Raw genomic sequence first — 14,950 nt, 5'->3', positions numbered from 1 at the left:
GCTATGATTCTTATATTTACATTCTTTTTCCACAAATAAACCAACTTCAATAGCTATTATTTTATATTTATAAAGTGCCTTGAATCTTCAAGAACTTTAAATGTTTTGTAGACATTATCTCTAATCTCACAACAACATTATGAGGTAGGTATTCTGTTTAACAAGAGAGGGAGACTAAAACAAAAAGAGGTTAAATAATTCTCCCAAGGACACACAATGAAACTCAGTGAAGAGCCAGGACTCATGCACCTTTAACTTCCAGCTAGCTCCCACCCAAATCCTTAGGAGAGAATGTGTGTGTGTGTGTGTGTGTGCGCGCGCGCGAGCGCGCGCGCGCGTGCGCGTGTGCGTGTGCGTGTGCGTGTGTGTGTGTGTGTGTGTGTGTGTGTAATTTATTATCTTAATTTTATGAGTATTTATTTGTGTTTTGCCTGCATACATGTCTGTTTGAGGGTGTCAGGTTCCCTGGAACTAGAATTAGCTACCATGTGAGTGTTGGGAATTGAAACTAGGTCCTCTGGAAGAACAGGAACAGCCAATACTGTTACCCCACTGAGTCTTTTCTCTAGCCCCATCATGAATGAATCTTTAATGAAGGATATTATTGTTTTATTTCTTCATTTCCTTAGCTCTAAGAGGTAGCAATGGTGAGTCAACAAGAAAATTTTTAGTTCCCTACTGAAGATGGATCTAGTTTGCCATGTTAGTAAACTGACTTTCTGATGGTGACCTCTGTCAAAGCCTGGGACTCCAGAACTGGTAGCTCAAAGCAAGAAGAGGTGTCCCAAACTGAGTAAACTATTGCTACAGTCTGGAAGGGCTTTTGATCCTAGCCAAGGAAGAGGACCCATGTGCTCTAAGCTTTAGGAGGAAGGTGGCTTAGGACCTTTGATGACAGCAGGGAGATTCATCTGCTGGTGGTGAGCCAATGGGTTACATCATAGGGATTCTCTTATCCCTCAGGAAGAGCCAAATAGCTTTGAGGAACAACTATTCAGAAATGTATTTTTATGGAGAACATGGCTCTAAGGTGGATCTAAAGTGTCCGCTTTAAGGGGGCATATACTGGAAGGCTGCTCTCCAGCTGGTGGCACTAACTGGGGAGACTGGAACTCCAGGGAAAAAATAAGTCACAGAGTAAGGTGTGTCTTTGGGAGGCATATCATGTCCCTAGCCTCTCTCGATGTCTCTCCTCTGTTCTTTAACTACCTGAAGATGACCAACCCTGTTCCTCCTGCCACTACTTACTTTGATTTTTCACTCTGGTACCAAAATAAGGAACTCTTCATACTGTGGACTGGAGTCTCTGATATCATGAAGTAAAAGATGCCTCTCCTCCTTTTAAAACTAATTGTGTGAGGTATTTGTCACAACGATGAAAATTCCATGATGAGGAGAACAAAAATGTCACCTGGTTATTGGTGTATTTCCCTACCTTAAAAAAGCAAAATACAAGGGAAAATGTGAAGGAGGCATACAGCTCCCTCTACTGTAATTAAAAGACTAATTCCCTTCTACTGAGCTTACTGAAGCTCCGTCTGTAACTATCAAGATAACGGGATTGAGTCAAGAAGTACAGTCATGTATGTGCCAAGGTGCCAGGACATAGCAAGCTTGCCTGCCGGACTCCTTTCGCTCTTGGTTACTGGAGCTCTGAGGCTGGCCTTCTGCAGATACCCTCTCTCTGGGGAGGGCTAGGTGGGGGGAGAAGGCTGAAGCATAACATGCCTGAAAATATGAGTTATGGTCAGGAGACACAAGCTCAACAGACTGGGAAGAGACTATGAGTGGAGACAGGAAAAGCCTAAGACATGGAAGCCATTAGGGAAAAGCTAAGATATAATGGCAGCTCTGTAAAACCCAGCTATAGGGAAACCCAAGAGTGACCATTCAAAAAAGCCAACCAGTGGTCTGGACAAGATAGAGAATAAAGGAAGGGAAAATAAGGAGGATATGGATAAGCAGTGTGTCCGCGGAGCTGAGAAAGCGCCAAGAAAGTGAACAGTTGGCATGAGGACACAAGCAGGAGTGCCACAGAAGTGAAGAGAAGAGATAAAAGTAAAACACGCCATTGGGAAATGCATCTCAATAAATCACCCCACATCCCCACAAAAATCAGAGTATGTTCTGACAAATGCCTGATTAGTTAATACCACAGAGACAGGAAAAACAAGCCTGGGAGAAAGACTGTGGGTCGTGAGCAAAGGAGACAAATCCAGCAAACCCCTGTCTGTTCCTCAGTGACACTAAATGCCAAAGACTAATGTTGGCAGGATTTTGAGGTAGAAAATGCTAACTAAAATTGTATCACATGCAAGATGGTGTCATTAAGTGTGAAACTGACATAAAAATATGCCTGGATTTACACAGATTTTGAAAACATAAACTCTTTCTCTTACTTCAAAATATACATTCCACCTGAATGAAAAAGAAAATTGAAAATTAAAAAGCACTGAAGAATGTGAAATTTTCATGTCCTGTATTAACAACTGATACCATTTAGTTCAAACAAATACTAGAGATTTCCTTACAACACCAAAACAAATATCGAAATAATTTTTTTTTTTGATTTTTGGATTTGGTTTTTTTTCCGAGACAGGGTTTCTCTGTATAGCCCTGGCTGTCCTGGAACTCATTCTGTAGACCAGGCTGGCCTCGAACTCAGAAATCCGCCTGCCTCTGCCTCCCAACTGCTGGGATTACAGGCGTGCATCACCACTGCCTGGCCTCGAAATAATTTTTTAAAAAGAGCCATGTTCTACGGAAAAAATAGTCTTATTTTACTTTTTATGCCTAATAAAAATCTATATGTAACATGTGGCATATTTTTTCTTTTTAGTTTTAAGTGTTTTATAAAATAAGCATATAACAACTTTAAACAGAAAACAATTTAAAGAGATGTGCACATAAACTAGAAGAGATGCACACAACCATTGTTAGGATTCCCAGTGGTCCACACTCACTTGCCGTATGAAATACCATCAGAGGGTCCCTCCTACACCATCAGAGGGTCCCTCCTACACCATCAGAGGGTCCCTCCTACACCATCAGAGGGTCCCTCCTACACTATCAGAGGGTCTCTCCTACACCATCAGAGGGTCTCTCCTACACCATCAGAGGGTCCCTCTTACATTTAGACTCAGCTGGACATCACCTCAGAAAGGGGTAGAGTTAGTATGTGTTTCCAGTTGGGGTGCTTTAAAAAAGCAATGTGCATTTTCTTACACAGTACTTTATACATTATTTTTATTGAGATGAACTTTTTTTTTTTTAAATCCTAGAAGGACAGCCTAGCACAGAACACAGGAATATCTTTGTCACACTTAAGTGGCGGGAACTAAGCAGTGAGATCATTCAGCTGGATGGCTAATGCCTTGGTATATTCACCATCACCATGTCAAAAATGTCTGAGCTCAGAGTTATTTATGTGCATATCGAGCTAACTCAAACTATTTTTTTTTGCATTTTCTCTTTTTATTTTGAAATGTATTCATAGTCAAGGGATTTTTGTTATTATATATGCTTTTTACTAACAGTAGCCTAAATAAGCCATAATTGTGAAGTTTCATTTTCTCTTTAGATTTAAACATTTCTTTATCTTCTTCTTTTATGTAGGCCTTGACTGTCATTTTCTGGTTCTTTGTTTTGCTATTTGGGAAAGTATATCCAAGTTAATAATTAGAAGATGGTACACCTCTTTATAGACCCCAGCCTTTGCTAATGAAGCTTACCTGGCCCACACAGCCTTTCTCACCCTAATCTGCCTCCTGTCAGATTTTTACTCCTCTGAATGGAGTAGTTGCCTTCTCAGTGGAGTCTCCTCTGCATCTGTGGTTCTCCGTCCCAGACTGGAATGTTGTCGTGACAATGCTCATAAAGCAAGGCAGGGGCTGAACGCAGGCCTGTAACCCCTTGTTATGCAGCCCTTTGAATCACTGTGGTCTGCACCAGTTCTCCAGACCCTCTTCTATACCTTCAGGGTATAATGAACAAGCTGTACTGTCCTTACAGAGTTCCTAGTCTCATCTACCGCATGAGATAATTCATTTTGACAGAGTTTTGACCTAAATAAATGGAACTGTGTCCACCCGGTATGCAAAGAACGACTTCACATAAGGCGGTCAAGTCGGTCCTACTGGAAGGGAAACTAAGCCACAGTCTGAAGTGGGAGGAGTCAGCTGGAGGGGGAGTTGGTGGGGAGGCCAGGTTAAGTGCATTCCAGGACTTTGAAACAGCATGTACAAAGGCCCTAGCAAAGGCATGAGCTATTTTGTTCAGAGAAAATGAAAGGCCAATATGTCTGGACCAATGGATGAAGGTTTCGTCAAGGAGAAAGCCAAGCTGAGTCTGAAGCAGACAGTCCAGGTTTAGAGTTCTAGCCCTACAGCTGGTATACAATCCATCTTAATGGGTTACTACTGAAGAATGTAGGTATGGCTGTGACATAACCTTATTTCCGCTTCTATAAGACTGATGTGGGGCTGGAGAGATGGCTCAGCAGTTAAGAGCACCGGCTGTTCTTCCAAAGGTCCTGAGTTCAAATCCCAGCAACCACATGGTGGCTCACAACCATCTTTAATGAGATCTGATGACATCTTCTGGAGTGTCTGAAGATAGTTACAGTGTATTTACATATAATAAATAGATAAATAAATACATTTTCCTAAAAAAAAGTAAGACTGATGAGAAAGAGGACCTTTTAATTGCCCAGTAATGCCATTTAACTAAGATGGGGAAGAAAATGGAACATGAGGTTTATAGGTGGTTGGGTTTTAGATACGGTATAGAAAAACATAAAAAACTCCAAATGACAGTAGATATATGAGCTTTGAGGAAATATGAATTTATATATCGTGGAAAATATCTGACCAAAAGATTTGATTTGAGAGATATTTGCTGAAATGAAACTGTTATGGGATGCTCTGGCTAGGAACAGATAGATCACCTTGAAGGGACACAATAAAAACTAGGCCAATTTCTGAGTCACTCCAAACAATGAGAGATCAGATGGAGGAGGGAGGAGCCACAGATGACCCCAAGAAGAAGAGGGTGGAGGACTGAGGCTGGAAGAAAGACACAAAAGGAGGAGTGATATCAGATGGAACAACATGCCACTGTGTGGCCAAGTCAGCAAAGGCTGGAAAGCAGAGTCCAGAGGATGCCCTGGGTTTGGAGCTGTTGGGAGCCTTGTCCAAGCAGATTCAGTGAAATGGCGGGAAGAGTTGTCTGTGTAAATAGTTAATTTGCAGAAAACAGCTCAGGAAGGAAAGGTTAAGAGGGAGGACTTGGACCTTGACAGAAGTTCTGCTGTGACAACACTTTCTGTCAAATCCCATTATATGTAAAGGATATGTATTTATTTGTTTGTTTTTCTGTTATTATTTCAAGATAGAGTTTGCTACCATAGGCCAGGCTGACCTCCAAGTCAGCATAGGACTTACAGGCATATAGCCTCCCTAATCTGTTTTGAGTATGTTATCATGCCTATTATAATGCTTATTTATCAAGCCCACTCTGATAAGATCCAATGACCAAATAGTGACATTTACAATAAGTGGAATGAGTGTGGGAAAATCCAAGCATTTACTTTTTAGCTAATTCCTGTTCTATCCTCCCCAGCTGAACTAATAATAGCTGACATTCTGTGAGCAATTAAAAATTTCCAGCTAAATATTTTATTTTGTTCAATATCTAAAGCTATACATGGAGGAAAATATTCTGATTATCTAATTTTATAGATGAGGACTGAGCCCAAGAGATGGAGAAGTAAGAAAGTTCCATGAGACTCTCAAGTGCCACCCTGCAGATCAGAATTGGGACTCAGATTTGCATCACAAAGTCCAAGTACCCACCCTGTGCAAAATAAGAGCTAAGGACAAAAAAGGAAAGAATTTATGACATAAAACAAAAAATAGAATCATAACCATTTTTACTTAAATATGGTCATTCTTGATTGCTAATAATTTCATAAGAGAATAAATACCTCTGATGAATAATCTGCAGACGTAATTTAGGTAATTTTGCTGCTACTGAAACTAAATAAATGCAGGCTGTAGGTGTGATTTTTTTTAAATATACAAGTGGGAAGAGGATGGAGGAAATGCAATCAACTGCCGCTGAATCTAGAATATTTAAGACTAAATGTTCTAAATAAGGTCTCTGACAACATGCCCAAGAACCCCATAAGGGAAGTGTCTAAATGAAAGTAGACTGTTCTGGTCTATCAGATACATGAAAATATACTTTACAGGAATAGACTTTAGCACGTTAAAGGAGAAAAAAAAACTTCTGAAACATTTGACTAACCAAAGTACCGCTTCACACTGTGGTAAAGACAAGTTCCAAGTGGAAAAACTGAGACTCATTCTTCAATTGAGAGGTTCACTACTTATGAATATACCTTAGCAAAGAGACACAAGATTATTAGTGAGTCCTTCATAGGATGGATGCCACAGAAGACCAGCTTGGCTCTGTGCCAATAGCTGGTTGTGGTGGCCAGAACTAGAACTGGCTCATTGAAAACTTGTTTCCTAGTTAGAGGAACAATTTGGGAAGGATTAGAAGGTGTAACCTTGTTATAGTAGGTGTGTCCCTGGGAGTAGGCTTTAAGGTTTCAAAAATCCACATCAAGCCCAGTGTCTCTGTTCCCACCACACCCCCTTTCTCTCTCTCCTTTCTGCCTCTGGATCAGGATGGAAAGCTCTTAGTTCCTTCTTCAGCACCATGCCTGCCTGTAAACTGCCACAGTTCCTAATACAATGGTCCTGGCCTAGCCCCCTGCAACTGTAAGCAAGACTCCAATTAAATTCTCTCTTTCATAAGAGTTGCCTTGGTCATGATGTCCCTTCACAGCAATAGATCAATAACTAAAACATCCATCTATTCAAAGAACAAAGTAAAACAACTCACTCAAATGCTCAAGGTTTGCAAGCTTGTGGTTATCCATGAATTTAGTCATCTTGAGAATAAATTTAATCCTTACAAATCCCAGCATTACAAGAGCAGCAGCCCATATTCTGAAGAAATCTGTGGCCTTCTCAGGAAAATAGTTTTGTTGGTTTAGTGGCCGTGTGCCACTGGAATATCAGGCACCATCTTAGTTAGGGTTTCTGTTGTTATGGTAGAGCATCATGCCCCAATAGTAACTTGAGGAGGAAAGGGTTTCATTTCATCTTGCAGCTTAGTCACCATCATCCAGAGAAGCTGGGCAGGAGCTCAGTACAGGAACCAGGAGGCAGGAACTGATGCAGATGCCATGGGGGAGTGCTGCTTATTGGTTCTGTTCCAGGTTTGTTCCGTCTTTCTTATACATTGCAGGGACCCCAGCGCAGGAATGACACTGCCCACAATAAACAAGGCTCTCCTACACCAACCAATAATCAAGCCAATACCTCAGACTTGCCTACAGACCAATGTTACAGAGATATTTTCTCAGTTAAAATTCCCCACTCCTGGATATGTCTAGGTTTGTGTCAAACAGACAAGAAACTAAGGAGGACAGACATCAAAACTCAGGGAGAAGAGAAAACAGCAGAGATGCAGCATACTGTAGAAGGCTTCTGGCAAAATTAATATTTATTTTGTAACTTTAAAAGAATGTAAATGGGAGCTGGAGAGATGGCTCAGTGGTTAAGAGCTCCTACTGCTCTTCCAGAGGATTTGAGTTCAAATCCCAGCAACCACATGGTGGCTCACAACCATCTGTAACAAGATCTGACTCCCTCTTCTGGAATGTCTGAAGACAGCTACAGTGTACTTAAATATAATAAATAAATCTTTTTTTAAAAAAAAGAATGTAAATGCCTATTGATTCAATTACAAAGGAAAGAAGGAAAACAAACACATGCGATTTACTTGAGGTGTCTTCATGTTCCCAAGTATGCTTCTCTCTGGGTGATGCATAGCATACAGCAAATTTCCTTTTGTTCCCTCAATAATTATTGTGTTTCACAGCACACTGTAGCTCCTATCCTTATTAAAGCTCTTTCTCTATGTCAGTCACTTAAATGAGTGTTTAAGCATTCCTCCAATCTTGGTCAGTTAGAATCCACCCAAGTTTTTCAATATGTATTACTTTTATATGTATGCGTATTTGTTTGTATGTCTATATATGCATACCATGTACATTCTTGAGACCAACAGAGGCCAAAAGAGGTGTCAGATCACATGGAACTGGAATTATAGACACTTCTGAGCTGTCATATGGGTGCTGGGAACTGAACCCGGTTCTTCTGCAAGAGCAGCAAGTGCTCTGATCTCCAGAGTCAGTTCTGAAAACACGCACCACCCCACCCAGTGCATCTTCTGATTGCTGATAAGGTAAGCTGGAGTAAACAGTAAACTTCTGAGTAGCTCATTTTTGCCTTGTCTTTGATTTCTTTCGATAGCCAGGGGTGAGGAAAGAACCTGTGAAAAGAACAAACATGTCGAATCGCTCTCCAGAAAAACAACATCAATTTCTACAACGATACGTTTATCGGCCTCACTAAACACTGGACTGGTGCACATGTAAATTTTAGGTTAATACATTTATTAATGTGATGCATGGTATAGTACTTAATTGTTATCTCGGGTCCTTATTGAATCGTTTTAGTGTTCTGTAAGCCACCTACATTTCTTTTTTTCCATCTTTTTTAAATTATTTGTTATCATCTCTTGCTCATTTGCGGTTTCTGAGGTTTAGTGTTTTAATGATGTGTTTATTATATGTCAATACCTGCAACCCACTCATAGTCACAGGAAATATTCCAAATATCTTCCTTACTGCTGGCCTGCTTTTTAATTTCTCTGGTTTTAATGAGAACATTGTGCAGAAGCAGGGCAGAGGCACACAGAAACATCTGGTGGCTGTGGAGTGGGGGAGGGCTTGAGCAGTGTATACTGTGTAAATGGAGACTGGCTAGAATCCTAGAGTGTTAAGAGCTATCAATAGTTTGTATTTTTGGTTTTTGTTATTGTATAATGCTGAAATATGAGATAAATGATGTCATCAATATAGTCAGAGTTTACATAGCAGATATTAAAGGGAGACAGACCCTTCTTGTGTGGTGAATCTATGTGAACAAATCCTTGGAGGGTTAAGAGTGCAGAGTGGCCTAAGATTGGATGCAATTATTTACATATAAAAAGTTTAAGCTGGGCTGGTGAGATGGCTCAGCAGTTAAGAGCACTGACTGCTCTTTCAAAGGTCCAGAGTTCAAATCCCAGCAACCACATGGCTCACAACCAGCCATAATGAGACCTGCAGCCTTCTTCTGGTGTGTCTGAAGACAGCTGCAGTGTACTTACACATAATAAATAAATAAATCTTTAAAAAAAGTTTAAGCCAGGTAGTGGTGGTACACGCCTTTAATCCCAACACTTGGGAGGCAGAGGCAGGTGAATTTCTGAATTCGAGGCCAGCCTGGTCTACAGAGTGAGTTCCAGGACAGCCAGGACTACAGAGAAACCCTATCTCGAAAAACAAAAACAAAAACAAAAACAAAAACAAAAAAAAAGTTTAAATTTTAGTGATAAACTAGCTTCCTGAAAATATTAATCAGCAAATGAGAAGTAGGGACTAAAAACAGAGTTGGATAAGAATCAGAACTTCCTTCAGTTACCATGGCTTTGATATACTTCCAGAAGACAGTTTAGGAACATGCAGCAACATATGCCGAGCATCCGTGTTTTGGTCAGACGGCCTCATTCCTAGGAAATTATTTGTGATTGTCATAATTTGCGACACTAAGAATTTAACCTAGGGCTTCCTAAATGGTAGGCAAGTTTGAGGTTAAGGAAAAGTTTTTGCTCTATATTCAAAAGGGTGTCTATTATGTTATTTCTTATAATATTGAGAAAAACACAAACTATTCAAAGCAATTTCTGAGATGACACACGGCTAAGGTGGTATCATTAGATAAGGCACTGTGAAACACTTAATTGTGATGATACATGTTTATATTTGTTCACCTTGGAATGCTTTTGTAACTAATCCAAATGAAATGAAAAAGGAATATTTAGAATGTTCCCATCTTTACATTAATCCATTATCTGTCACCTGTGTTAGCTCTCCCTTTATCGCTGTGACAAAGAATCTGAAACCCACAACTCTAAAAGCTTTATTTTGGATCACAGTTTCAGTTCATGGTCAGTTGATGCTCATCTTGCCGTAGCCAGGAAGCAAAGAGACAGCCAAGAAGCAGACTGGTTCTTCATATCTGCTTGAAGGAAACATGATCCCCCAATCATCTGATTTCCTTCTGCTTGGCACCAATTTCCAAAAGATCCCATCACCTTTCAACAGTGCTGCCAGCTGCAAAGCAAGACCTCAATGCCAGGGCTTTGGTCATCATGCCAGATACAAATGCCAGTGTCCTCAGATGTACCCAAGCCTTGTCATCACACTTGGAGTTCCTAAAGTTAATGCTATTGATGCTTAGGCTCACCAGTTAAAAGTACCCACTTCTTCACTTTCCTTCCTATAGAGAACTCAGTAAAGTAACAGAGGCCAATTTTCATCCAAGCACAATCTGTGTTCCAGACTAACTCTCAGCAAGTATTTAGCTAACTAACATCAAATTGATACATGTTCAGCATCACTTAGGCCTATAACATACAGTAATTTGCCAGTTCTGATTCAGTTCTGTGACTGCAAAGATGATCTGGAAAAATTCTGTTAACCAGGTGACAGTCTTTGAATTTGAGTCCACAATAGTCCCCTAGGATAAGTTGTTATGGTTTATTATTATTATTAGAAACTAAAATATGACACACCATTTCCCTCTATCCCTTTAACTTCCCCTAACTCCTCTCATACCCCCAATTCCCTCTCAAACTCCTCAGATCCTCTTCTTTGCTATTGCTACAGACATTCGTAAATTTGTAGACACAACCTTCTGTGTCTGTTTAGTATTGTATGCACATGGTTTCAGGGTTGACTATTTGATATCAGATAATCAGTTAGGAGGATCCTCTAGGAAGAAAGACGTCTTCCCCTCTTAGCATCACTTACTTGTAATTCCTTGTCTAGGTGTACAACCTTATTAGTTTTCTTTCTTCCATATTAGCATCTATTGGTCTTGTCATTATTCAGGTCTTATTGAGGTAGCCATATTGTTGGATATAATGAATGAAGCTTCTCTGTCATTTCTAGGAAATACAATCTCATATAAGATTTCTTGGTCCTCTGGCTCTTACAGTCTTTCTTTCCCTGTCCTGTGAAGTTCCCTGAGCCTTGGGTACAGGAGTTAATCACAGGGTTTTTTTCTGTAGGGGAATGACCACCAGCTCCTTGTGAGGGTATCTGCTTCTAAGCCTGATCAGCCACTTAATTGGTGTGTGAGTTCACCAAACCACATCACCCTTTGACTGTTTGCTCTGTAAGATGCAGGGGGTGGGATATTAAAACATTTTCTTTTTGGTTACTGTGAAATTAAATACAGAAAGAGCCTGTTCTCTACTCAATTTTTGCCTCTCCAGGTGTGGGAAGAAATGTCAGTATCTAATGTAGAATATTTTCATGTCAATTAAAAAGTAACATATTTATAACTACCTGCCTAAATGCTAAACATTTTATTTATAATTAGTCCCCCTGGAATAAACCAGAGACTGTCTTTCCCAAATATTACAAAACTGTTCTCTTTTCATAAACTCATATGCAAATTAAGGAAAACCCTACTTCAATTATGTGTGCCTAAGATAGCAAAATCCCTGCCTTCCTCTAATTTACTTCACTCTTCTATTCAAGTTCATGGTGTGCTTGTCTTAAATTTTTTTAATTTTTTTTTTTTTTGGTTTTTTGTTTTTTTTTTCCAAGACAGGGTTTCTCTGTATAGCCCTGGCTGTCCTGGAACTCACTCTGTAGACAAGGCTGGCCTTGAACTCAGAAATCCGCCTGCCTCTGCCTCCCAGAGTGCTGGGATTACAGGCATGCGCCACCACTGCTTGGCTATGATGTGCTTTTCTAAAACATATTTTGCCTCATCTAAAACATTGTGCTCAGAGATAGAGTTATTTAGAATTTCTGCCTTCAGGCTAAGAAGTTGGTAATTTGACCAACCTGTCACTTTGGAAATAAAGAAGAAATCAAGTCATATTTGGAGGCAAAAATTATAGATTATTGACAAAGAATTGTAAAAATTGAGATATTGAAATAAAAATGATATCTTGCTTTTCAGAATTTTGGAATCTGTGCTCTAAATTTCAAAGGCAAAATTAAAAAAAAATCAAACAGTCTATGTTTATGGAATTATAAATGAGGTAAATTCTTTTGGTGTGCATGTCTTTGTAGAGGCCTCACAGCTGAGCTTGGGTATGTTGACTGACTCCCTGAACCATGTGGGGTGATCTAAGAGGAGAAGTTACAAGATGTGGCAGAGATTCTTGGAAGATGAGTGAATGAAGAGCAGATGGAGGATCAAAATGGCCCACACACCTGGAGGATCAAAATGGCCCACGCACCTGCTTTCAGTGCTGTGTGCCTGCAAAGAAAGGGAGAGAGACCACAGTTACAGGGAGCCCAAGAGTGGCCTTTGGAGCGAAGGAGCACTCCACAGAAGAAAATAACTTTAAAATTGGAGTGAGTAGTTATTGTTTCTAAGACACTGTCTTGCCCTGTTGTTCACACATTTCCCAAACTCCTAGGCTCAAGTAATCACCTATTGTAGGTTCCTGAGGAGCGGGAACATCATCAGTGCTCCACCACACCTGAGATAAAATGCAAGGCTTGTTATAGAGTCACATGAACACACGCTAGAGAAACGTGATAGTGAGGGTGGCATGGAACGCTTACTCAGTTTCCTCCCATGGAAAAACTGTGATATCAGAGGCAGGATGGTGGTGTCATAATATTGAAATATCACCACCAGGATTCTGCCAGTTCAATCACCATGAGGTGACATCACTGTCACCTACCCTTGGAGATCACCAGCTACTCTCAATTTCTACATTTTTTACAAGTAATGTAATTTACTAAAACCACGTAGTGTATATAGTATTAGAATTTTTGAAGTAGGATGTTTCCTATGCAACATCATTCCCTGGAAATTCGCCAACGTTCTATGCAGTTTGTTACTTCTATTACTATATAGCATCCATGGTGGGATGAGGCATGTTTACTTAGTCAGGAATTCTCAGGTGTACTCATTGAGAGTTTCCATTGTGGAAACATTTTGTCAGCCGACCATCATCATGACACTGCAATGATAGGGCAGTTTCTCAAGAAGGAGGAAAATGTGTGTTCACACAAGCTACATCAATGCTTTTAGCACATTAACTGGCAATGACTAAAAACTGGAAGCTAGCCAAACACCCAATCACAGATAACTATATAATCACATGAATAAATGACGATGCTTCCAAATATTGTAATTCTACTCAGCAGTAACAGATAACAAATGACTCTCAGAAGTCCAGAGGAAAGAAAGCAAAACATGAAAAAGTGCTTGCTCTCTGACTCCAGGTAGTGTACATGGAGTTTCTAGAGAAGGCATAGTCCGTCTAGGGTGTCAAGAAACACATCAGTCACCGGGCGGTGGTGGCGCACACCTGTAATCCCAGCACTTGGGAGGCAGAGGCAGGCAGATTTCTGAGTTCGAGGCTAGCCTGGTCTACAGAGTGAGTTCCAGGACAGCCAGGGCTACACAGAAAAACCCTGTCTCCAAAAACAAAAACCAAAAAACAAACAAACAAAAAAAGAAGCACATCAGTGACTACCTGAGGTTGAGTGAGTGGACAAGGTGGATTTGGATTTGCATGACTGTGCAAGGGATAGAAGATTTTACCTATGAGAGGTACCGTAAAATATTTTAAAACCTAAATAGAGAAAGAGTGTATGACTTAGAATAGAAAGATCTTACTTTCACGGAAAATAGGAAGCTGGCAGAAAATAAAATTGTTTATTAAAGATAGAAAAGAACTAAAGTAGAAGTAAGAAAGTTTCAAGGGAGCGAGGCATGGAGAGTAATGAACTCCAAATGTGCTTAAAGAAAGGGTGCTTGGAAGAAAGCAATGGACGCTGCGCTTGAGAAAGCAGACTGAGGCAAATATAGCACTAGAGACCCAGGTGACACAGCTTTGTGTTCAAGTCCCTTCATTTGCTCTGTGATCTTTGCACAGCTGTGTGTGTTGACCTGAGGTCCGATAGGAAAAGCTGATTCACCAAACACACTAGGAAAGAATGATGAGATGTTAGAAAGAAGCATTAATGGAAAATCCTGGTGGGTAAGGCATGAAACAACCTTTCGGGTTTCTATGCGCTTTGAGTGTGCCCTGTGGGATCATGTGACAGAAGCTTGCTTTCAAACACAGCAACACACAGAGCTAGGAAAGCCTGTGTGAGATGCAGTGCACCTCTAAGTTACCATGATTCGTACTCTCATCCATAGAAGAGACTAAAGCAGAATGTGGACACCACACCCTGATTGGTTCTTCAGAATGAGTGGCTACAAAAGATGAAGACCAACTCCTTCTCCTGACTCCTTGTCCTGTCACACATCCTAGTTGGCTTTCTATTGCTGTGATAAAAGACCATGACCAAAAGCAACTTGGGGATGAAAGGGCTATGGGCTTGATCACTTTAACCATAGTTCATCATAAAGGAAGGTCAGGACAGGTAGTCGAGGCAGGACCTGAAAGCAGGAAGTGCATCGGAGGTCATGAGAAATACTCCTCACTGACTTGATCAGCCTGCTTTCTTATCTCACCCAAGACCACTTGTGCAAGTATAGCACTTTCTCCAGTGGTCTGGACCTTCCTCCATGAATCATTAATCAAGAAAATGTTCCTACAAACTTACCTGCAGGCCAATCTTATTGGAGCCATTTTCACAGTTGAGGCTCTTTCCTTCAAGATGACCCTAACTTGTGTCATGTTGACAACAACAACAACAACAACAACAACAACAACAACAAAACCTACATGGAAGCATACCATGTAATCTGTTGCTTCCACATAAACTGCCACAGTGAAG

Source organism: Apodemus sylvaticus, chromosome 14 (assembly GCF_947179515.1).
Source record: "Apodemus sylvaticus chromosome 14, mApoSyl1.1, whole genome shotgun sequence".
NCBI classification, from domain to species: domain Eukaryota; kingdom Metazoa; phylum Chordata; class Mammalia; order Rodentia; family Muridae; genus Apodemus; species Apodemus sylvaticus.
This window is presented reverse-complemented; position numbering follows the sequence as displayed.